Source organism: Galeopterus variegatus, unplaced genomic scaffold (genome assembly GCF_000696425.1).
Source record: "Galeopterus variegatus unplaced genomic scaffold, G_variegatus-3.0.2 Scaffold4070, whole genome shotgun sequence".
Lineage (NCBI taxonomy): Eukaryota > Metazoa > Chordata > Mammalia > Dermoptera > Cynocephalidae > Galeopterus > Galeopterus variegatus.
Window position 1 is genome coordinate 124,390 of NW_007730181.1, and position 26,613 is coordinate 151,002.

A 26,613-nucleotide genomic window follows, 5' to 3' on the forward strand; every position below is an offset into this window, starting at 1 on the left:
GGACAACAATGATGAATAAAGAGGACACAAAAGCTAAAGGGGGAATGGTGCTTTTGTTCCTGGGAGATGGGAGAAATAGTATCATGGGAAAGGTTTGATGGTGTACAGGAATTGATTGGTAAAACTCAGCAAGAAAGCATTAGGAGCCAGGAAGGAGACACTGGGAAGGTTATGCTAGATAGGGTATATGACTTTTGAGCATTGGGTTTGATATAATGGATAAGTCTGGATTCTAATGCTGACTGTGCCAAGAAACAGCTTTGAGGCCCTGCAGCAGAAAACGTACTCCTCTGGGCTTTAGGTTTCCAGCAGTTAATCCTGAGTCAACTTACTAAGCTCCTTTCATGTATTATATTATTTAATGTTCATTCACAATCTTAGGGCATACTCATATGAACAATTATTATCCCACAAATCACAGATGAGGAAAAAGAAGATCAATGAGCATAAGTGCTTAACACCACAGTCAGTAGGAAAGCTGGGACTTTGACCAGATCTATGTGATCCCATAGTCCTTTACACCACTGTGATGCTGATGCTTTAACAGTGTAGTGTTACCAATGAGAAAAAACAAGTTTTAGAATTTTGTACCCAATCCACAATTATGGAGCTGATGGAGTTTGGATGTGTTGTCCCCTCCAAAACTCATGTGGAATTTTGATCTCAAATGTGGCAGTGTTGGAAATTGATTGACTCATGGGGGTGGATCCCTCATGAATGGATTAATGTTCTCCCTGGGGGAGGGGGGATTAATGAGTGAGTTCTCACTCTATTAGTTCCCGTGAGAGCTCATTTCTTAAAAAGACCCTGGCACCTTCTCTCGCTCTCTTGCTTCCTCTCTCATGCTTCCTCTCACCATGTGATCTGCTTGTACCCGCTGGCTGCCTGCCACTTTCGGCCATGAGTAGAAGCAGTCTGAGGCACATGCCAGATGCAGCTGTCCCAGAATTGTAAGCCAAATAATCCTCTTTTCCTTTTAAATTACCCAGTCTCAGGTATTTCTGTTACCCCGCAACACAAAATGGACTAAAACAGAAAACTGGTACCAAGAGTGGGGTGTTGCTAAACAGATACCTGAAAATGTGGATGCATCTTTGGCACTGAGTAATGGGCAAAGGTTGGAGGAGTTTGGAGGACTTAGAAGAAGACAGAAAGATGAGGGAAAGTTTGGAATGTCATAGAGACTTATGTGGTGGTGAGCGGAATGCTGATAGAAATGTGGACAGTAAAGGCCATGTGGATGATGAGGTCTCAGACAGAAGTGAGGAACTTATTGGGAATTGGACAAAAGATAACCCTTGCTACACCGCAGCAAAGAATTTGGCTGCATTGAGTCCATGCCCTAGGACTTTGTGGAAGTTGGAACTTAGGAGTTGTAAACTAGAGTATCTGGCAGAAGAAATTTCTAAGCAGCAAAGCATTAAGAATGCTGCATGGCTACTTCTAACAGCCTACTCTGAGTTATGGCAGCAAAGGCATGATGTAAAGCCAGAATTTTAAATGGAAGCAGAGTGTAAAGATTTGGAAAATTTGCAGCCTGGCAAATTCTCTAGCCATGTGGTAGAGAAGCACAGAGCAGGAGAAAAATGCAAGGGTAAAGCAGATAAACTGGTTGCTAAAGACATTATCTCGGTGGTGAGGCAGCCAGATGCTAAGAACCAGGACAATGGAAAAAATGCCCTAAAGGCATTTGAGAAGTCTGGAAGGGTGCCCCACCCATCACAGGCCCTGAGGCCTAGAAGGACTGAGTTATCCTGGAGGACAGACCTGGGGCACAGCTGCCCTCTGGATCTGCTCCCTGCATCCCAGATGCTCTGACTGGAACGGCCCCAAGTGTGGTTCATGCAGCAGCCCTTGAGAGAAGAGGCCTGAAACCTTGGTGGCATCCACATTGTGTTAAGTCTTCAGGCTGGCAGGACATGAGAGCAGTGGAGGCATGGCAGCCTCCACACAGATTCCAGGCGATGTATGGAAAAGCCTGGGGGCCCAGGCAGAGACCTGCCACAGGGGCAGAGCCACTGCAGAGGACATCTACTAGAGCAATGCTGAGCAGGAAAGTGGGGTCAGAGTCCCCAATGAGAGCCCTCACCAGGGAAATGTCTAGTAGATCCAAAGCAGCGGGGCTACCTCCAGGACCCTGTAACTGCTGAGCCACTGGTAACGTGCAACACAGGCCTGGAAAAGCTGCAGGCACCAGCGCAGCTCACTGGGCTGTGCCTGGCAGAGCTGTGGAAACAAGGCTGCCTGATGCTTTGGGGGTCCAGATGCCCAATTGTGCCCAGGATGTAGGACTTGGAGACAAAGAACATTATTTTGGAGCTTTAAGACATAATGTCTGCCCTGCTGGGTTTCAGACTCGTTTGGGGCCTGTTTTTCCTTTCTTCTGGCGTATTCCTCCCTTTTGGAATGGGAATGTATAACCAGCGTCTGTTCCACCATTGTATCTTGGCAGTAGATAAATTTGGCTTTGTTTTTCAGGTTCACAGCTGGAAGGACTTTTGCTTTTAGTCTCAGAGGAAACTGTGGACTTTGGACTTTTAAGTTGGTGCTGGAACAAGCTAAGACTTTTGGGACTGTTGGGATGGAATGATTGTATTTTGTATGTGAGAGGGCCAGGGGTGGAATGATGGAATTTGGATGTGTTGTCCCCTCCAAAACTCATGTGGAAATTTGATCTCCAATGTGGCAGTGTTGGAAACTGATTGAGTCATGAGGGCAGATCCCTCATGCATGGATTAATGACCTCCCTGGGGGAGGGGGGATTAATGAGTGAGTTCTCACTCTATTAGTTCCCACGAGAGCTCATTTCTTAAAAAGACCCTGGCACCTTCTCTCTCTCTCTTGCTTCCTCTCACCATGTGATCTGCTTGTACCCACTGGTTGCCTGCCACTTTCCACCATGAGTAGAAGCAGTCTGAGGCCCATGCCAGATGCAGCTGTCCCAGAACCGTAAGCCAAGTAAACCTCTTTCCTTTATAAATTACCCAGTCTCAGGTATTTCTGTTATAGCAACACAAAACGGACTAAAACAGGAGCCTAAATAGAAGAAGTCAGGAGACTGAGAACAGTGGCAGCAGGGGCAATTAGGGATTAGTTTTTTGAAATTGGCTACATGTGTAGCAGCACCCCCAAGGACCCAGTTAAAGGAAAACTGGTTCCTTTAATACTACGCAAACTTGTTCCCAGTGTTGTGAGCAATTTTTTTAGCGGGAGGCATGTTGGGTGGGTGGTTGAGGTAAGGGATTTATAGAAGTGATTTGAAAAGAATTCAATAATACTGGTTCATTTAAAAATGAGAATAACAATGGAAATGAATCTTTAATGTTTAGCCTTTCCTAAATGTGAAAATTATTTCATAGGAACTGTTCTTTTAATGGTACAGGAGGGATGTTGGAGTACTGGTTTGCAACTTAGGAACTTGAGTATTTTAGAAAAGTCAAATTTTCAGGTTCACATATAGATGCCAAATTGTTTACTTTGATTTTTGGCTTGGAAAATGTTAAAGTGCAAAGAGTTCAAATTGTTTTCAAAGTGCTATGATGGCTTAATATCTGCCTCAATAATTTCCATGTACAAAAGTCATTCCAGATATACTATATTGAAAACAGGCATGCTTTAAAATTCTACTAAAGCAACGATAGATGTAATTCCTTGATGCATTGGCAAAAGATACAAATAGGTCATCAAAGACCATTTGACCTTAATCCTCCAATATGTCATTTATTCAGCTTCCAGATGATCTGTGTAATTATCAAAGGATTCGGTGAACATTTCTTTAAGTCAAATATCACAAAAATGGACACTTTCCAGATATGGATTCACAAAAATAGGATATTTTCCAGATATGGACTAATCAGTCATCAAGCCCTTACTGAGAGTCCGTTATATATTAAGGCACAATTTCTAGGCATCATTTTTTGCCTTAAAACACTTTCTAAAATCTGCATATTAAAGACTTCATTAAATTTGAATTCATATGAATTGTATTTTAGATTTCCAAAATATTTCATAACTCTAAGTTAAGAAAAAGATTATTAAGCTTATTTCCCACAAGATACACAATGATGATGTGATTTGCTAGAAATCAAAAAAGGATTTGCATTTAGTGTTCTACTACTTTCAGTTTTCAGTCTATGTCTGTTAGACCAGGCTATCTTTAGATTTAAGTTTGCATGAAAATCTGATGCCATAAATTGTGGAAATAACCTTGGACCCTACAATTTTAATCACTGGAATTTATCCTGAGGAAATTAGCATGAATCTTAGAGCAAAGATTTATCTACAAGAACATTCATTATAATTTTCTTTAAAATAATGAAAAAGTGCAAATTTAAGTACCCAACATTAGGGCATTGTAATGGAGCAATTATAAAAACAAAGGCATGCTATGCATTATATAGTCAGCTTAAAAAAATCTCTCGGGTTTCAGAGTTACAGCCCCTGGGTTCGAATCCTGGTTCTCTTACTTTCATGCTATGAAATCTTGGGCCAATTTTCAAACCTCTATTGTGCTCCATTTCCTCTTTTATAAAATAGCAATAGTAAAGTGTGTATTACTCCATTTCTGTTGCTTATAACATAAATACCTAGAACTGGGTAACTTAAAAGAAAACAAAATTTATTGCTTACAGTTTTGGAGGCTGGGAAATCCAAAGTCCAGGGAACACATGTGGTAAGGGTCTTGTTTGCTGGTGGATTTACAGCAATGCAGGGGTCTCACATGGCAGAAAATAGCTAAGCAGAGAAAGAGAGCTCCTCCTGTGCTCTCCTTTTAAAACCCTGAGAACCATGCCCATGACCACCATCAAACCATTCACCATGGTGGAATCCTCACTATCTAATCACCTCTTCAAGGTCCCATCTTTCAATTTCATAACAGGATTTCCCATCCTCAATAGTTACAGTGAGGACTAAACTTCAGTGACTTTGTATGTGACAGGGGGCATTCAATCCACTGTATTACATCCCTGGCTCCCTAAAACTTGTGTCCTTTTCACATGCAAATATATTCATTTCGTCCCCAAAGTCTTAACTTGTTTCAACTGAAAAGTCCAAAGTTCAAAGTCCCATCTGTGAAATCAAAANAAATCCACTGTATTACATCCCTGGCTCCCTAAAACTTGTGTCCTTTTCACATGCAAATATATTCATTTCGTCCCCGAAGTCTTAACTTGTTTCAACTGAAAAGTCCAAAGTTCAAAGTCCCATCTGTGAAATCAAAACACGTTACCTACTTCCAAGGTACAATGGTGGGACAAGCACAGGGTACATATTCCCATAAGAAAAGGGTGAAATAGCACAGAAGAAAGGTGTAACAGGTCACAAACAAGTCTGAAACCCAGGAGGACAGGCATTCAATCTAAAACCTGGTGAATAGTGTACCCTGATTCCATGTTCGATGTCCTCTGCACACTGGTGTGGGGATTCGGTCTCCAAGTCCCTGGGCAGCTCCTCTCTTACGGCTTTCTGGTCATGGCTTTAATCTCCTAGGCTGGTGTTGCACACTGGTAGCTCTACAGACCTGGGGGTCTCCATGCTGGTCTCACTCTCACTGCTCCACCTGGGGGCCACGTTAAACCATCAACTTAATAAAACCACCAACTGCTGCAACTTCAACCCCACATTTTCTCTTGGCATTGCTCTAGCAAAGACTGTGGTGACTGTGCCCTTGAAACAGATCTCTTCCTACATCCCTAAGGTTTTCCATACACACTTTGAAGTTGGGATGGAGGGTCCCAAGCCTCCACAGCTCTGGCACAATTTGAGTCTACAAACCTAACACCACATGGACTCTGCCAAGGCTTCCACCTTGTATTTTTCAGAGCTGTAGGTCCAGTCATGCCTGGGGCCAATTTATCTATGGCTGGAACAGCCAAATTAGCTGGGGTTCTGATGTAGGGTGCAGCTTCCTAAGGTGGCCCTGGGCAGCAAACCTGTGGAGGGCCTCTCAGGCCTCTTCCCCAAGACCATTGTGTCTCACTAGGCCTCTGGGCCTGTAATGGAAGATCCAGCCTCCAAGATCTCTGAAATGCCTTCAAGGTCTTTTTCCCCTTCTCTTGATGATCCCTTTCTTCTCTATACTCCTTAGCAAAAGGTCACTGGGCTGCACCATTGCATTTTTCTCCTGAAAATGCTCTCTGCTTCACTACCACACAGCCAGCCTGCAAATTTTCCCAATTTTTACACTCTGCTTTCCTTTTAATTATAAATTCTCACTTTATGTCATGCCTTTGCCCCTATAACTAAGCATAGGCTGTTGCAAGCAGCCATGCACATTCCTGAATGTTTTGCTGCTTACGAATTTATTCTGCCAAGTACCCTGGGTCATCACCTTGAAGTTCCACGTTCCATAAAACTTTGGGGCATGAACAAAATGCAGCCAACTTCCTTGCAAGTTCATAGCAAAGGTGAGCTTTGCCCCAGTTTCCGATAAACTCCTTATTTATATCTGAGACCTCCTTAGCATGGTCTTGACAATCCATATTTCTGTATGCATTCTGGTCACCATCATTTAACCAGTCTCTAAAATGTTCCAAACCTTCCCTGGTTTTCTTGTCTTCTAAACTCCCACCAGCAGCAAGGCTTTTTCTAGCCTCTTCCTTCAAATTCTTCCAGCCTTTCCTCAATGCCCAGTTTCAAAGCCGCTTCCACATTTTCAGGTACTGTTATAAGCAAAACCTCACTTCTGTGGTGCCAATTTTCTGTATTAGTTCATTTCTGTTGCTTATAACATAAAAACTTGGAACTGGGTTATTTATAAGAGAATAAAATTTATTGCTTACAGTTTCAGAGGCTGGGAAATACAAAGTCCAGAGAGCACATCTGATGAGGATCCTGTTAGGTGGTGGCTTTTCAGCAATGCAGGAGTCTTACATGGCAGAAAATGCTGGAGAAGAGAGAGGGAGAGAGACTAGCATGTTTCCCCCTTTTAAAACCCTCAGAACCACATCCATGACTAGCATTAAATCATTGACTGAATTACCTCTTCAAGGCCCCAGCTTTTAATTATCATAATAGAATTTCCCACCCTCAGCAGTTACAGTGGGGATTAAGCTTCAGTGACTTTGGGGGATCATCAATCTACTGCATGTCAATCATATATGGTTGCTGTGGAATTTAAATGAGACAATGCATATAAATGTACTTTTCAATGGTGACTGGCACAAAGCAACTCTAAATAAATATAAGCTATTATTATAATGCCATCAATAAGAATCATTTAGTAGACTATTAGATAATGACATCAAATAATGTTTTCAAAATGATTGAATAAAGCAAATTGTAAAATAAAAGGTACAGTATAATCATATTTCATAAAGGAATATTTATTTATGCAAATAAATGTAGATGCTCTTTGACTTATGATGGAGTTATGTCCTGATAAACTCATTGTGAGTTGAAAATATTGTAAGTCTAAATGTATTTAATATACTTAACCTACCAAACTTCATTACTTAGCCTAGTATACGTTAAATGTTCTCAGAACACTTACCTTAGCTTACAATCAGGCAAAATTATCTAACATAAAGCCTATTTTATAATAAAGTGTTGAACATCTCATTTAATTTATTAAATACTGTACTGAAAGCGAAAAACAGAGTGGTTGTATGGGTACGCGAAGTGTGGTTTCTACTGATCTCTTTTACACCATTGCAAAGTAAAAAAGTCATAAGTCAAATCATCATTAAGTTCAGAGACCATCTGTACTTGAAAAGATATACACTGATATGTTACTAATTGTTACTTCTGTATGATAGGATTATGAGTGGTTTTATTATTTTTCATTTGTGTTATTTTATTATTCATTATTCCCAAAGTTCCTTCAATGAACATGTATTACTTTTATATTAGAAAGTGTAAAGCCATGAAAATAAATCACATGGCATATATTGATCTATGACAAGTTAAAAGGACCTCAAGTAGAAGTTGCTGCTATCAGCATGTCAATAGTTCCTGAGTAAGAGATACTAATGACACCAAAAATAGCACAGGGAGAGGGAGAGGTGTGGTGGGGAACTCGGTATATTCAATGTAAAGTAACAGAATTTGAGGGTGTTTACACTGTGACCAAAGCGTCAATGTCTGCTGAAAACACAAAATGTTCAATTTCCACGTTAAAACCACTACCGTTGAAGTATAGAATAACTGTTTCTCGTTGAAGTATAGAATAACTGTTTCTAATGATCTGGAAATACAGTGATTTTTACCTCGAGTCAAACATATAAGGTCCTGATTAATTAATTTATTTATTTATGCTTTCTTTGGGGATATTTCTACTTTAAGATCAGTTTTAGAGTCATTTTCAGCAGGGGGACACAATTTTTGAGGATGTCTGAGCTAAGGTGCTGCTGATCCAGGACCAGTGACTTCATTAAACACCTCATTTTGTATTTATACACACACTGTGTGGTGATTGTGATCAATATCTGTTTCGTCTCTTTAACTGTTTGGTATCATTCATTGCTGTACTTCCAGTTCTTATTTCAGTCCCTGACCCAAAGTAGTTGCTCATTAAATATTTGAAAAATATATTAATGAATGAATGAATGAATTTAAATAGGTCCTTTAGCCTCTTGAAGACTCAATCCCCACCCCACCCCACCCCCCATTTTAAAATTTAGGATTCAGGACTGAACTAATGGGCTTCAAATCTTTTAAGGCCACGGAGGCACTTTTTATAAATGAAATCTTACATAAAAGCCTGATATACTAAATAGTTAAAAATGGAGTCTCTCTGGTTAAATAGAGGATGTAAAACCTGGAACAGCTCCATACCTCTTATGGACTGAATGTCTGTGTCCCCCAAAATTCATAGGTTGAAGTTCTAACTCCTAATGTGATTGAATTTGAGAGTGGGGACTTTGGCAGGTGATTAGGTATAGATGTGGTCATGATGGTGGGGCCTCCATGGTGGGGTAGTGTCCTTATAAGATGGGGAAGAGACCAGATCTAGCTTTCCTTCCACTTTGTGAGCACACAGAGAGAAGGTGGCTGTCTGCAAGCCAACAAGAGAGACCTCACCAGGAACCAAAACTTCCAGCACCTTAATTTTAACTTGCCAGCCTACAGAACTGTGAGAAATAAATGTATGTTGTTTAAGCTACCCAGTCTACAGTATTTTGATATAGCAGCCTGAACTGACTAAGAGAACATTCATATTCCCCCTCTCATATGCACACATGACACACAGACACAGACACACATGCACACACACTCACATACACAGAGTATCTTTCCCGACTTACTTTCTTCAACCTCTTCAATCTATTAACCTCTTAAATCCAATTAAGTTCTGGGGCATTTAATCTGAAAACTACTGAACTAGACAATCTCTATAATTATTTCTATCTCTGATTCTAGGTCTTGCAATAAAAGCTGTCCAACTATTCTCTTTTCTACTCTTCAATCTCTCAACTAATTAGCATGACCTTACATTCTAATTTTTGGAATATTCAGTTTATTAGCCTGCAGTGGATTGAATGGCCTCCCAAAGTCATTGAATCTTAATCCTCCTGTAACTGTTGAGGGTGGGAAATCCTATTATGGTAATTGAAAGGTCAGGCCTTTAAGAGGTGATTATATTGTGAGGACCACGTTGTAGCAAATTCTTTAAGGGTGGTGATGGGTGTGTTTCTGAGGACTTTTAAAAGAAGAGCACCTGAGGAGCAGTCCCTCCCTCTCTGCTCTCCATATTCACTAAGTGACACTCTGCATTGCTGTAGAGTCACTTCACCAGATGTGTTCCCTAGTCTGTGGACTTACCAGCCTCTGCAACTGTAAGCAATAAATATTCTATTGCTTTATAAATTACACAGTTACAGATATTTTGTTAAAAGCAACAGAAATGGACTAACAGAAAATCGTTACCAGAGAAGTGAGGTGTTGCTTATAACAAATACTTGAAAATGTGGAAGCAGTTTTGGAACTGGTTGTTGAGGATAGGCTGGAAGAATTTGAAGGAGGAGGCCAGAAAAAGCCTAGCTGCTGATGGGAGTTTAGAAGACAAGAAATCCAGGGAATGTTGGAACTTTTTAGAGACCGGTTAAATGTTGGTGACCAGAACACATACAGAAATATGGATTGTCAAGACCATTCTAGGGAGGTCTCAGATGTAAATAAATGTTTACTGGAAACTGAGACAAAGATCATCTTTGCTATGAACTGGCAAGGAACTTGGCTGCATTCTGTTCATGCCCAAAAGTTTTACGGAATGTGGAACTTAAAGGTGCTGAACCAAAGTATTTGGCAGAATAAATTTCTAAGCAGCAAAACATTCAGGAACGTGCATGGCTACTTGCAACAGCCTATACTGAGTTATGGTAACAAAAGCAGGACCTAAAGCCAAAATTTACAAGGGAAGTAGAGCATAAGAATTTAGAAAACATGCAGCCTAGCCACGTGGTAGTGAAGCAGAGAGCATTTTCAGGAGAAATATGCAATGGTGTAGTCCAGTGACCTTTTGCTAAGGAGATTAGTACAGAAGGAAGGGATCATCAAGAGAAGGGAAAAAAGGCCCTGAAGGTATCGCAGAAGTGTCTGGAGCTAACCCTTCCATCACAGGTCCAGAGCCCTAGGGAGACAGAATGGTCTCAGTGAACAGGCCCGAGGTGCCCTCCATGGGCTCACTGCCCAGGGCCACCTCAGGAAGCTGCTTTGGCTGCTTCAGCCATAGCTAAATTAGCCCCCAGTGTGGCTGGACCCACAGTTTTGGAAAACCAGAAGTCTTGGTGATGTCCATGCGATGTTAGGGCTGCAGGCTTGCAGAATGCCAGAGCTATGGAGGCTTGGGAGTCTCTGTCTCAATTTCAAAGGATGTATGGAAAAGCCTGGGGTCCCAGGAAGAGATCTGTCACAGGGGCAGAGTCACCACACAGAGCCTTCACTGGATCAATGCCTAGTTGAAATGTGGAGTCAGAGTTGCAGCTGAGAAACCCCATCAGCCCCTAGGAGCCATGAGAGAGGAACTCCCATGGAGACCCCAGATTTGTGGCGCTACCAGCATGCAGTGCCAGACTAGGAGAACTAAATCATGGCTTCGCACCAGGAAAGCCATAGAAGTGGAGCTGCCTGTTGACTTGGGGATCTAACCCCCACAAGAGCATGGAGAGAATATCAAACACAAGTCAAGGTACATGGTACACCAGCTGTCAAATGTAATGCCTGCCCTACTGGGGTTTGGATTTGTTTAGGACCTGTTACCCTTTGTTTTGGTGTATCTTTTCCTTTTTTTATGGGAATATGTACCCTAGGCTTGTCCCACAATTATATCTTGGCAGTAGATAACTTGTTTTGATTTCACAGATGGGACTTTGAACTTTGGACTTTTGAGCCAAAACAAGTTAGGACTTTGGGGATGAAATAGATATATTTGTATGAGTTTTGGGGTGCCAGGTCAGACTGCAGTGGGTTGATCCCCCCCACCCTCCTGCCAAAGTCACTGAAGCTTAATCCCCACTGTATCTGTAGAGGGTGAGAAATCCTATTATGCTAAGTGAAAGGTAGGCCTTGAGAGGTGCTTGGATTGTGAGGACCCTGCCATACTGAATTGTTTAATGGTGTTCATGGGTGTGGTTCTGAGGGCTTTAAAAGGAGAGTCATGAGGATTTATCTCTCTCTCTGCTCTGCCATTCTCACCATGTGACATCCTGTATTGCTGTAGAGTCACCTGACCAGATGCGTTCCCTGGACTGTGGACTTCCCAGTCTCCAAAACTGTAAGCAGTAAGTTCTGTTTCTTTATAAATTACACAGTTTGTGGTATTTTGTTATAAACAATGGAAATGGACCATTTATTTTACCATAGCCCATTTATTTTACACTTTGGTTTGTAAGGCCAGAGGAGCAAGCATGATATTTCTTGATGATTTCTTGGGCATAGCATGGAGATCTTCTAGAGCTTTCTCTTCTGCCTTGACTTCCCCTGCCCTACTTAACTTGTAATGGGCTCCCTCCACCTCCCTCAGCTCCATCACCTTAAATTCATCAGTCTAATAACCTTTTCTTTATCAACTGCCTTGTCATCGTAATAACACTACTGTCATTCCTTACTCCCAAATGGGAATCCCTGAAATTCTCTTCTTTTTGTCTTTAATCTCTCACCACATCCTCTAGTTTCTTTCTCAGATCAGTTATAACTCTTCTTGTTACATATTTGCTGAAACTTATTTAAACATACCTGAATCATTGCAACAGATTTCTTAATAGTCAAATCGATTTTTCTAAAATGCCAACTTTACTGTATTACTTCTAAGCTGACAACAGATATAGACTTTCCTGACATTTTTTCTTCCGCATCCAGTCTAAACTCAACCTGACGTCCAAAGCTTCCTAAAATTTAGTTTCTTTAATTTTCCTATAAACTATTTACATTTACAAAGCACAATTTTATGAAATTATTTATGTCTATCCACATGCAAAGATAAATAGAAATGACAATTCCCTGTGTTGATGAATATGAAGGAATTAGCACTCTTATATGCTGGTGGAAGTAGAAAATAGTTCCCTTTTCTTGAGGACAGATTCATAAATTGTATCAAAAGCCTAAAAATCTGTACCTATTTTATACTCAATAATTCTACATTTACAAATTTATCTTAAGGAAATAATCTGACTAATGTCCAAAGATTATGCACCAGGACATTAATTGAAGTCTCCATTAATTGGCAACTGGTCAAATAAATTATGGCAATCAGTACATTAAAACACTACATAGACATAAAATATTAAAAGAAAATGTTTTAATATGTTTCAATGTATGTTTCAATAGTGGAGGTTTCATTTACATGAAATCTATTATTAAAGATTTACATATTTATTTAATTTTAAAATTCATATTTTGCAAATATGAGCTATTTTAGAGTAAAAATTCTAGTTGGGAAAAAATGAAGGAAAACACATTACACAAAAGAAAAATTTAGGAAGCAAGAAAAACTTTCACAAACTATGTAAAAAGCAAATAATAAGTTAAAAAAGATATTTGAATATATATTAATATTTAAGGAGTTTATTAAAATTCATAATATATAATAAGCTCCTATAGATCAAGAAAAAGACACACGCCCATAGAAAATGTCAAAATAACATTTGGCAAAATGAGGCAATATATTACAAAATGTGCTCAAATGGCCAAAGAATATATAAACAAATTTCAAACTTCATGAATAAAAAAACAAAAGGTAAACAAGAACAATAATCAGATACTTTTGGGCTTGTCAAACTGGAGAGTCTGAGGATAAATGGATACTGTTACATTCCTCGTGGAATGAACCACAGCTTCATGATTACAGTTTGGCTATATACCAAAAGCCTGATAGTATTTGACCCTATAATTACATTTTTGAGAATTTAGCCTAAGAAAATAATTAAGGATGTGTGTAAAAATATACAGTAGTTAGAATTGTGTTCACTGCAGAATTGTTTTGAATATCAAAAGAGTAAAGATCCTTGTATCTGATAATGAGAAAAAGATTAAGGCATTTTACTACGTTCACTCAATGAAATACTATGAAGCTATTAGAAATTATGTAGCAGAATTATCTTTAGTGACACAGAAATATGTGCATAAGATATTAAGCCAAAAAAAAAAACCAAGTTAGGTTACAAAAACATACAATCGATATGATCTCAGAATTGCTAAAAGTAAAACAAAACAAAGTGAACACATATATTTTCTGGAAAAATACATAATATGATAAAAGTGGAACTACTAACCACTGGTGTTGAGGTTCTGGGATTAAAGGTAAATTTTTTCTTTTTCTTTTTTTCACCCATTTGGTATTTTTATAGTTCATCTGTAACCAACATTCATTTGCCTAATAAAGAAAAAGGAAAAGGCCAAACAATGGTAGGAACATGAGAGGGAATCAGAAATATCTACTAAAAATAGTAATTGAATGAATGCATGCATGGGTAGAAGTTGTTTAAAGAGCACCTGTGGAGGTGGGTTGTGTGTCTGCATCTTTGAGTCTGGAGGCCAAACAAAGCACAAGCCGGCCCTGAAGGATCATGTGGCTGATGCTGGTGATTGCTGTCTTCCTGGCTGCTCTGCTCTGGTGGCTGTGTACCAGCCCCAGGAGAATGCAAGCCAGTCATGACAATCCTGTTCTCTTCTCTTACATCATTCCAACCTCAGCCCCGGTTTCTTCTTCCCCAGCTTCCTGTCTGCTTGGAAATCTCTGCAGTTTCTTATTTACGGTAATGTAGAGAATTTTAAGACAAGTTTATAAGGAGAAACTTAGGCACAATAAAGGGTTAAATTGATAACAAATAACACAGAAAATATTTGAGATCCAGAGAAAAGAGAAGCAAGCATCTCCCTTTCCTTCCTTTGCTTTATTCTGAACCTCCAGTAATGAACAGATATAATCCCAGATTCATAAAAAGCTGGAATTGCTTTGCTAGTGAAGCAGTCAAGCCTCACACACATTCCTCTCAAGCCAGTGTTTTTGTGTATGGACTGGAGACCAGTTGTTGGGACCTCTACTCTCCAGTCTTTAACTCTGCTACCAAATGGTGGCTCAACACCTTTAGTGTTGGTTTCCCTTATTTATCTTTAACCTTGATTTTTTTCTGCATCTTTTGTATGATGACAAGTTGTTTGGTAAAAGTCACTGTGTGGTCCCTATGTCTTAATATTTTTTACTGCATCCTTGTTGCTCTCTTCCCACTTCCTCTGGCAGTGACACATTGTCAGCACAATCACAGCCCTGCATCTAGGAGCGCTGCAGATGTCTTTCCAACTGACACAATGATTTTCTTGCGGGTGGTTCTGGATAAAAATTTAGGTGAACCATGATTCATCTCATAGGGCTGAACAATTTCTTAAGTCTACTCCTTTGGCACAATTTCATGATTTCAGACTTCTATGAAAAATAAGATATATAATCAATGTGATTAAATCAATGAAATCTCAATCATTTGGACTCGTAACTGATAACCAGTTTGAATATGGCCAAAATATTCCCAGTAGCTCTTGATAGAAAAAATATATCTAATAGCAAAGTCCCAAACATTAAATTGAAATAAAATGATTAAATGTCACTGACATGATCTAAGTCAGATGTTGGAAAGTGGTCATACTTCTCTGTCCAGTCTTGTTCAGTACTCCATGACTGACTTCTAGGAATAGAGGTGCTGCCATCAAACTTCAGATCACAGCAGAACTAGTATCAATTAAATTTATAATGAATACCTTCCCGGGGGCAGAGAAATGACTCTCATGTCCACTGCCAAACAAAGAGGAGGAGATCCACAAATGTTTGTTGGGCAAATGAAGAAATGCCTCCCTCAGTTTTTGTAGGATTAGGATTAGATGACTGCAAACAGAGAATCTTCTTATGTCAACACAGGACTTAGTTAAGCAAAGTAATTGCTAGTGTCAATAGGAGCTGGAAGACAGCTTTCCTTTGGGACTACTGGGATTTCCTCTTATGTGTACCAGGATACCATTGTGACCCTGATTTCATCTCAAATGTAGCAAATCCACAGTCTTGAAAAGTTTGTCTACACTGTAAAATACACTGTCTTAGTCATCCACATAATTCCAAAAGCAAGAAACCTTAATATGTTAGTAATTTTCTCCCTTGTACTTCTTCCCCAAATTGCCAATTGTTACTTATTCATTGACAGCAAACTGAGAACTTTATAGGTGATGGACATTAGCTCTACAAGATTATGAACTTATACTTCAGTGATGTAAATTCAGACCCGCATGGGCTGGTGCTCAGGAAAATGACCTCTGCTGCTTTCTATTGGTTATACTGAAAAACTGCAGCAGAATAGTCCACAACTCAAAACCATAGTTGTTCAGATAAAATGTGCCTCATTTCAATCACAAACAATGCTGAATTTTTGTCAACTGATTTAAAATAGCTAGGATATTTTTTCTTTCAGTATACAACCAGGGTCTTTGCCTTAAACCAGCAACTTGCAGTGATAAACTCAACCCCAATGGCCCTCTAGTTTATTGCTCAGGAAAGTAAATTCTAGGTTGCATAAAGCACTATTATTCTTTTGCATAACTTCAAGTAGCCTAAGAAAGATTCCTAGTCAAGGAACCTTTATCCTTATAGGGAGGACCAGTGACACAGAACTATGACCCTAACAGAGATTGGTAAGGAGAGCTTTGTTGCCAGGTTAGAGATACATTGACTACGAGACTAGAAGAGAATGGGTTGGGGAGTTGAGGAAAAGAAAAAAACCTGAAAGGTTTATTTTGAGAAAGAAAGTTGTAATCATCTGGGGAGTGAGCAGCTGTGGTCCTAGAATTCCTACAGAGAAAGAGTTTAGGAAAAGTCTATCAGTTTGGAAGGGAGTGCAATCTTGAAGCTGCATTTTCAAAGCAAGCACAGTTTCTTTTTAAATTATGTGCAAGAAGTTAATAAAAATATGAAAATTGTAAAGGATGATTTTTATTTACATTTTACTTAGGACTGAGAACAATGTATTGTCCATACTAAGGAGAATACTTACCATTTAGGGGGGTGCTAGTGGGGGATGAATAAAGATTATGGGAGAAGGGCTAAAGCCCCTTTCTGCCATCTCTACTGACAATAAATTGAGGTCGACAATCCCAGTCTTTTCAGAGAATTTTAATTAACCGAATGAAAATAAAAGACATACTTTTTATCAAAAACACTACCATGAACATATATAGTTTTTCTATTGAGTTTACAGTAACAAAATACACAGTGGAGAATAAAAGCCCTCACCCATCAGGCTTGGTTTATGTATTTAAGAATTTTCCAGAAATCTTTGTTTGGGATTTCTGATAAACTCAATGGGGTACTTAACATCACTTTAAATTCTTGGATTCTGTCACAGCTCACTACCATGAATCATATTGCTACAGCCCGCTGCCCTCTTTCAGAAGAGAGTGAATATGAACATAGTCACAAATGGCTTCAGAGACAAAAAAGCAACAGCTGTTTATTGAAAGCAATATGTGAAGTAGATTGTAGGGGGAAAGATAATTGTTTCCAACATACAATTCTTGAAAATGGTACCTAGTGCTAGAAAAAGTTTTATTGCTCTCAACATGTTGTTCCTTTGCAGCAGGTAATATGAGCTCGCTGTGACTTCCTTTCACAGTGACTGCCATCTCATTTCAGCTGGTGTTGTGGAAGGCACCAGAGCTTGTAGTGCTCTGAATATACTCCGGCTCATAGCCCTCATTGTTAACAGAGCAAGAGCTGACAGTTTGAATGGTAGAAGAGAAAAGAAGCAAAATAAAAAAGATGTCAAAAAATCCTATGCTTGTTTGGGCATAACTAGCATGCTGAGGAATCAATTGCTAAAGGGAAAGTATTTCTGTCAATTTCCTACCTACTCCTGAGAATCTTCAGCTAATATAGTTTCATATTATCCCCCTTCCCCAAAAGAAAACCATTACATATACATTAGTCCCATACTCAGGACAAACCACATAATCACTATCTACAACATTCTCATTCTAATAAGATGCATTTCTTCCTTAGTGACAATGCTTCTCACATTTAGAGGAAAATATCCTTTCAGGAAGTTAGAGTAATGAGAGAAATTTCCTGCTGCTGCTACAGTCCATGGCACATATGTGCCTACTATAGGTATGAAAATACCCTCGACAAAATGTCTTTATACTACTTTATCGGGAATATTTTTTAATGATAAAAATAAGTTTTTAATTTTATTTTGTCTTCATGGTGGGGTGTTCTGCAAACAGTTTTCATTTAACAAATTCTGCTAAATGATTATTAAAGGACATGACAGTTGAAAAACCATGCGGAGGATTGGGGATGAATATGACATAATCAAATTTTGAAAACAAATTCTGAATTAGAGAAGATAATAAAGAACTATTCAAGGAAATAAATTGTCACTCTTCTGCTTTTCTCTACATTAAATCTGTGAATTCCAGAAAGGCAGTAACCATACCAGTTTCCTTCCCGCTATATAACACCACTGCCCAGCACAAGGTATATTGGTTGTGTTCAGTTACAGGCCAGCCTCATGAACATGCAACCTATGTAATTGCAAAGGATCTTAGAATTGCTTGATTGCATTGCTATCACTATCTTGAAATTCTTAATACTTTTTGATCAAGGACTCCCACCTTTTCATCTTTATACTTGTCTCTATAAATTGTGTAGCTAGTCCTTCCCTCAGTACATGTGCAAAATGAATACAAAATAAAACAAATTAACAAAAGCAATGACTATCTAGCTTTTTCATCCTATGAGCTCCAAAATTTCCAACTCATCTATGTTTGGAGCTCTTCAAAGTTAAACTCTATAATTTCTCTGAAGTTAATTCAACCTAAACATTGAAAGCCTCACAAATGACATCTTTTTAGGAAAAAGAAAAGTATGTATCTATACGTTATTTCAGTGTATTTCAATGTAACACTTTTTTCATATTTTCCTACCACATTGTGAGGTATTCTACACATGATTTGTAATGGAGAGAAATCAAGAACCAAGGATATGACACAGAAAGAAAATGACAATCTTATTCATTCAACATTTGATAAATTTTTATTTATGTTGTATTATGTGCTCGGGCTGAAATGGAAAATATAAGACATTTAAAAAAAAGGTAGCTCAATGGTTGTTTAAAATATTGACAATCTACAAGGGAAAAAGAAAGATGAGAAAAAAGGAAGACAATAGTGAAACACTTCCAAACAGCATTTAAACATCTGTCAAATGGCAAAATGCATAGACCAATGGGTCAGACTGAAGAAACATAGACGTTTCCACATAAGCAAAATAATATGTAAAAATTTAGATATCTAGAATAACTGTAATCATCTACTCCTGTATTGATAACCTAATCACTTTGGTTGCTTTGCTCAACTGGATAGTAAGCCATACTGCAAAATATATTTTTTTTAGACAAGTACAAATAGTTTGATGATGAATGGAATACTGCATAGACAAAACCTGGTATATAAAATATCTTAATATATTACATAGAAATTATAAAATCACTGAAGATGAGAAGGATCATTCAAAAATGATGCTGGGATAATTGTTGAACTATCTGGAACACACACACACACACAATTTAACTCCTGGCCTCATACCATACACCAGAATAAATTCCAAATAGATCAAACATTAAAATCTAGCAAAGTAAAACTACAAAACTACTGAATAAAATTATCTGTATTTATCTTTAAGCTGGATAAAAGATTCTTAAAGCCCAAATAGAAGAAAGAAATGCAGAAGGAAAGAAATATACTGGCATTATAGTACATAAAATGTAAACATGGATATGTTAGAAAACAAAAATAGAAAAGCAGAAAATACCTGCCTGAAAATATTATGTATGACAAGAAAAAAAATGAATTAAACATTATCTAAACAGTAAAATGGAAGAAAGAAATATTCAGCCAATTCAAAAAGAAGGACTGCATATGGTTAATTGGTATATCAAATACAATAAATTATAGTAATAATGAGATATCATTTTAAACTACTGTAATAGGTACCACAGTATGTTGCTCAGATTCCACTTTAGGACTGATATGTTCATCCCTTTAGTGGCTGGGGTGTTGGCAACTGACAGACTGCAGCTGAATCCCTTTCTAAGAAGTGCCATTAGCTGAACATAGCCACCTTTCCCAAGCTCACAACCTTCTACTTTACAGCAGCCTGTAATTAGAGTTACATTGCCCAAGATCACCTCCCCCCACCCCACACTTTAGAGCAGCTTGGTCCAATGCAAGAGAATAAAGTCCTGATGCTGGTTCCGGTCAAGATGGGGGAGTAAATGGTTCCTAGTGTCGCTCTCTCCCACAAATCAACAAATTTGCAACTATTAAAAAGCAACAATAGGAGGTCCAAGAGCCACGCCAGAATAGGCAGGAGCCTCATGCCATGGTACCCTCAGTCTAGGCCAGTCCCTGCTGCCCAGAGAGGCCTGAGAACCATTGGGCCCACATGCCCCAAGTCAGCTGCACTGAAACAGGCAGGCACCATGGGGACAGCAGCCCAGGCCACTGCCCACCACCTAGAGAGGTCTGAGAGCCACTGGGTCCACACGCCCCAAGTCAGCCATGCCAAAACAGGCAGGTGCCATGGGACCTCCAGCACAATCCAGTCCCTTCCCAGACAGGTCTGAGAGCCACCAGGCCCACACCCCCTCAGTCAGCCATGCAGGAGCAGGCAGGTGCTGTGGGACCCCCAGCCCAGGCCAGTCCCTGCTGCCCAGAGAAGCCTGAGAGCTGCCAGGCCCACATGCCCTGAGTCAACCATGCCAAGAGGCAGGCACTATGGCATCCCCAGCCCAGGCCAGTCCCTGCCACACAGAGAGGCCTGAGAGGTGCTGGGCTCACATGCCCTGAGTCAGCCATGCTGGAACAGGCACTGTGGGACCCCCAACCCAGTCCAGTCCCTGCCACCCAGAGAGGCCTGAGAGCTGCCAGGCCCACATGCCCCAAGCTACCTGTGCCAGAACAGGTGGGTGCTGTGGGACCCCCCAGCCTAAGGTAGTTCCTATTGCCCAGAATTGGCATTCCTTCAAGATCCAGGCCAGACATCAGGGTGGAATGAGTGGACTGTGATACACCCTGCCACAATGACTAAACACCAAAGGAAAGATACCAGAAATATGAAAAAAATCAAGAAAGTACATCACCACCAAAAGAAGATAATAACAAGCTCTAGTTCCTATAGAACAGGAAGTTCTTGGAATGACTGACAAGGAATTTCAAGCAACAATTCTAAGAAAACTAAATGAGATACAAGAAAACTAAGTTAGACAACACAATGAATTGAGAAAAAATATACAGGATCTGAAAGAAGAAATGTACAAAGAAATCAGTGCCGTGAAAAAGAATGTAGCAGAGCTTGTGGAGCTGAAGGATTCATTCAACAAAATAAAAAATACAACAGAGAGTCTAACCAGCAGGCTAGAACAAGCAGAAGAGAAAATTTCTGACTTTGAAGAAAGGCTGTTTGAATTAACACAGGTGAGCCAAGAAAAAGAAAAAAGAATTTAAAAATTGAAGAAAATCTAAGAGAGACAATAGACAACCTTAAGTGCTCAAATATCCAAATCATGGGTTTTCCAGAAGGGGAGGAAAAAGGAAATGGCATTGAAAACATATTCAATGAAATAATAGAGGAAAACTTCCCAGGTATAGGGTAAGTCACAGATCTTCAGATTCAGGAGGCCCTGAGATCCCCAAACATATTCAACCCAAAAAGGTCCTCTCCAAGAAATGTTACAGTCAAACTGGCAAAACTCAAAGACAAAGAGAGACTCTTAAAAGCTGCAAGAGAGAAGTGGCAAGTAACCTATAAGGGAGCCCCAATCAGACTAACATCAGACTAACATCAGAAACCCTAAAAGCCAGAAAAGAATGGGATGATATATTCAAAATAGTAAAGTACAAAAATTTCCAGTCAAGAATACTTTACCCAACAAGGCTATCCTTCCAAATGGCTAACAGATATGTGAAAAAATGTTCAACATCACTCAACATTTGGAAAATGCAGATCAAAACCACTTTGAGATACCATCTTACTCCAGTTAGGATGGCTAATATACAAAAGACTGAGAATGATAAATGCTGGCAAGGTTGCAGAGAAAAAGGAATTCTCATACACTATCAGTGGGACTTCAAAATGGTGCAGCCTTTATCGAAAACAGTATGGAGGCTCCTCAAACAATTACAGATAGATCTACCATATGACCCAGCTATTCCACTGCTGGGAATATACCCAGAGGTATGGAAATCATCATGCTGAAGGGATACCTGTACTCCCATGTTTACTGCAGCACTATTTACAATAGCCAAAAGTTGGAACCAGCCTAAATGCCCATCATGAGATGAGTGGATAAGAAAACTGTGATATATCTACACAATGGAATACTATTCTACTATGAAAAAGAATAAAACACTACCACTTGCAGCAACATAGGTTGACTTAGAGAAAATTATATTAAGTGAAATACGTTACGCACAGAGAGAAATACCAAATGTTCTCACTTATTTGTGGGGCTAAAAATAAATAAAGAAACATAGAAACAAATAAATGTTGGGGGGGGAAGAAGACACAACAATCACAACAATTCCTTGAACTTATTAAGACAAGTGAACAGATATGATGTGGTGGGGGGGAGGTGAGGGGAGAGAAGGAGGGGGGAAAGAAGTGTGGGTAAAGGGTCACAAAAATCAACTGCAATGTATATTGAGAAGTTAAAATAAAAAATGAAGCAAAAAATAAAGTCTTGCTGCCTGTGCAAAAGTGCATCTCAATTCATCACATCCCTCTGTCTAATTCTACTTCCATCACCTCTCACATGTGTTGTTTCCAAGAGCATACTTCAATAAGCATCCTGTACACACATCTCAGAGTCTGTTCCCCAGAGAACCCTACCTATGACAGTTGGTAATGGAAGTAGGGTAAGAGAAATCTAGAATTGTAATGAGAAATGTTGAGTAATATTTGCAGCCTCAGGACCAGATGCAGTGTCAGGGACTGTAGTTCATTTCATGAGCGTTCCTCTTGCATATCGTCCCGGAAAAGAAACCAACCAGAATCTGGAATGAGCTATTCCTGCTAATTACTAAACAAGGCAAGTGGATCTGAGTGGACTGTAGTAGAGGATCTGGTGCATCACCCAACATCTCTCTTCAGAACAGCACTCGTTGCTCTACTACTAGCAGTGTCGGAGCACACACTTCAAAGCTGGGTCCTTTTCCAAGAGTTGCTCTCAGCTGAAGACAGCCTCCTCACCCAAAGTCACAGCTATCCTAGGACAGCCTGCAGGTTGTTACAAGGGTATCAAGTCCCACTTGCCTTCCCTCAAGGCAGGACAATTTTAAAGGAACATCCCAGCTCTCAAGTTCTCTGTAAAGATGGGCAGAACCTTTGCTGAAATTGTTCTGCAGTTCAGTTTCTCCCTTAGCCTTATCCTGCTTCTCTAACTCCTCACTTGTGTCACTCCCAGTAAACTTCTTGAACAAAAATTTTATAGTCTATTTTCTAGGTAACCAAAACTATGACACCTATCATATTGGGGAATATGATAAAATAAAATACAGATGGCCCCCAACTTATGATGGCTCAACTTAGGATTTTTCTACTTTACAATGGTATAAAACGAATAGGCATTCAGTATGCTCCTCAACTTACAATGGGCTTATCTGGACATGACCCCATTGTAAGCTGAGGAACATCTGTAAAAGATAATGTGTAGATTTTATTTGTGCATAATAAAAAGGCAGTTCTTTCAATATACTGCTAATAGAATTTTAAATTGATACTTTCTGGAGGACAGTTCAATAATAAACATGACTTTTGATGTAGCAATTCTATGTGTGCTGATTTATTCTAAGGAAATAATCCTAGAGGTATTTAAAGATTTGGCTGTAAATGTCCTTATAAATGACAGTGTTCATTATACAAAAGACAGAACAAAAACACACAAAAAATTCCACAAAAAGGTAAATCATTAAAGAAATGAAATATGATGAAATTATCAGTCATTAAAAACAATCTCATAAAATATATAATGGCATGGAAGAGAACATACTTTAAATTTTAAAAAAAGTTTCTAAAAATCATACTATTATTTCATTTCTGTTAGGGAAAAAAGGAAGTGTATGTTAACTCCCATCCAAGACCCTTCAACTCTGCCATCATTGTTCCTTGTGGGAAGCAGAGGGGATTAGCAAACTGAGGACACTTTCTCCTCAAGGATTGTGTGTCTCTCTTGAGAAATTGCTTTCCTATACACAGTAAATGCAGAGAATTCTCTATAATCTTTGTGGTACTTTTCGAAAGTTGATAATCATGCTTCTTTAATTGTTCTCTTCAGAATTTTCTAAGATCACTGCTTTTAAGGCCGGCCAGTTAGCTCAGCTGGTTCGAGTGCAGTGTTATAATACCAAGGTCAAGAGTTCGGATCCCCATACTGGCCAGCCGCCAAAAGGAGAAAAAAAAAAAGATTGATGCTTTCGAGCTCTTTTAAAAATGTGTGCATTTCTACATAATATCAAAGAAATGATTATCTACTAATGTCCTAATGTTTTAGAATATATTGAATTGATGTCAATATGGGCCCTTAATTTTTTGTCTTGAATAAAACCATATATAAGGTCAGAATTTTATCTTTATTTGAACAGTTGCTTGGTTGTCCCTGCTAGAAAACCTCTGTGTTTACCAGTCACTCTGCCAAAGAATTTTTTGTACACCAGTTCTGGGGTCCTGAGAAAAATCCCACTGTGAGGGACCAGCTATGCCAGGGGCTGTGAAGTGTTTAAGGCTAGGGAATACAGATGACCAGAACCTTTTGAGGAGGCTCTTTCCCTTGGAGTCTCCTGCTTTCCATTTCATTACAATTCAGAGAACTGAGGAATAGTCTCATCTGCTGAGAAAGGAGGGAAGGCAGCCCTCGTTCAATAGTTCTTAAAACCATGTACTGGAGATGACTGATTGATGATAAATAGATGGGTTAATAGTGTTAAAGCAAAGAAGGAAGAGGCTATTAGCCTGAGGTCGTCTCTGTACCCAGAGCCCTTACATAAGTGAACCGAAACTAAACTTGGAGACATTTCTTATAACTGACTTGATTATTAAAACAAAACAAAACTGAACTGCATCCTCAACCAATCACAAACAGCCAATCAGCCAAATGAGTGTGGTTGGTGTGAGGAAAATGCAGTCAGTATATTCAGCCCCCTTGCCTTATACCTGGCTGGGTATGATTCAGCACATCCGTTGTAAACAAGTTATACAAGAGTGGTGTAACTGCACATGTGCACCCATATACTCCTTGGCTCACTGCCACTATTGTGTACTTTCGGTATAAAAAGGTGGTGGCTCTGAACTACTGGCCAGCAGAGCTCATGTCAGAATAAAACATGTCTATACTGTTACTGGCTACCAAAATCTTTTTTCAACTACCTCACTCACGACCTACACAGGATGGGGCAGAGGGACCCAGCCCAACACTTATTTAACTAGGGACCTCCCACTGAGTCTTACCCAAATAAGCAAACACCTAGGTGTAGGTCATCAAATAATTACTTTACTTTGCTTCTGTGTTTAGACTATAAAAGCTAGCTGCTTACACTGCTAGAGTGGAGCCCATAACCTCCTGTCAGTTTGGTGCTTCCTGATTCATGAATTGCTCTTTGCTCAAATAAACTGTTATATCTTATTTTGTCTCAAGTTTTTCTTTTGACAATAGATAGATATACAGGCTGCAAAAGTGCTGAAAGTACATGGTATCTCTATTAGATTTATCTCTAGTTCTGGTGAAAGGATTTGCCTAGGCCCCAGTACCCCAATTTCCACCTACAATAAAAAAGCATCTCTTGCTCCATGAATATAATAAATCCATTAAAAACTAAATCTGTAAAAAATTAAATCCATAAAAATTTAAAAATTAAAAATTAAAAAAAAATGGAAATGAAAAGACTGACAACTGACTTCTAAAAAAAACTAAACACTAAAAAATAAAAATAAAAAAGCAATGGTTAACTCTGGGTGGTGGTGTTGGAAATTATTTTTATTATTATTTGTATATTGTCATATATATACATACACATACACACAAATACATATACACACATATTGCCTTTATACTCAAAAATTAAATGAGTACAATTAAAAATAGTAAACTGTGAAAGCATATTTGTAACAAAGATGACAAACTATTATACTTGCTTTATAAATCAATGTATACATACTTTTTGAAAAAGATGAAATTTACAATTGAAAAAAATTAGGCAAAATACCTCACCAAAAAACTCATAAAAGTATATACAAATGACAAATATATTTTTAGAATCTTAATTAAAAAAGTAAAAGAATATACTTAACTTAGTAAAGACTAAAAGAGACAAAAAATGTGATGTCAGTTAGGATAAGACAGGAACTATTATACAGTAGTAATGGATCAATAAATCATATTAAAATTTGTAAAACATTTTGACAATAGGTATCAAGAATTTTTAAATATCCATTATTTTAACTTCTTTTACTTTAATCCCCTGATTGAAATCGCCCCCGATCTAGAAAACAATTTGTGCAAATAAACATTAATATCAATATGAGTTAGAAGAAAGAAAAGAAGATCCCATGATATATATGTTTATATAAATAAATTCATACCAAAGAGTATTTTTCACCATTAAAGTGAGTTTTGCAAATCGGTTTACTTTAATATATATTGAGATGCTCGTGTGTGTGTATGTGTGTGTGTATAGTATGTGTGTTGTGTTATATGAATACATAACAAAAAGTAGCATGGTTTCAATTATGAAGGAAAAAAAATGTACACAAAAGACTGGAACAAAACCCCAAATGTTAGCAGTGGTTCCCCATGTGTGATGGGGTTATGCTTTATTCTCTCCTTATTTATACTTTTTTGTACTTCCAAAATATTTTTTTACTGTAAGAGTATAATCCCTAGGAAACCAGAAATAAAATAGTAAAAGAACAAATAATTTTTTAAAAATCTGAGCTTTCAACAGAACCTTTCATTAAGTGTGTATTATTAAACAAAGGAAGGTATTATATGGTAATTATCTCAATAGAATATTAATCAAAATATCTGGATTTTAATCCTTGCTCTGACAGTTCTAGCAGTGTGACTTTGCTCTCACCTATTTACAGAT

General features: G+C 38.6%; 1 protein-coding gene across 1 annotated transcript in view; it reads right to left on the reverse strand.

Annotated features, from left to right (window-relative positions):
• The window catches only part of LOC103602249 (EGF-like and EMI domain-containing protein 1), a 129,400-nt gene that overhangs the window by 68,076 nt on the left and 34,711 nt on the right, over positions 1 to 26,613 (reverse strand).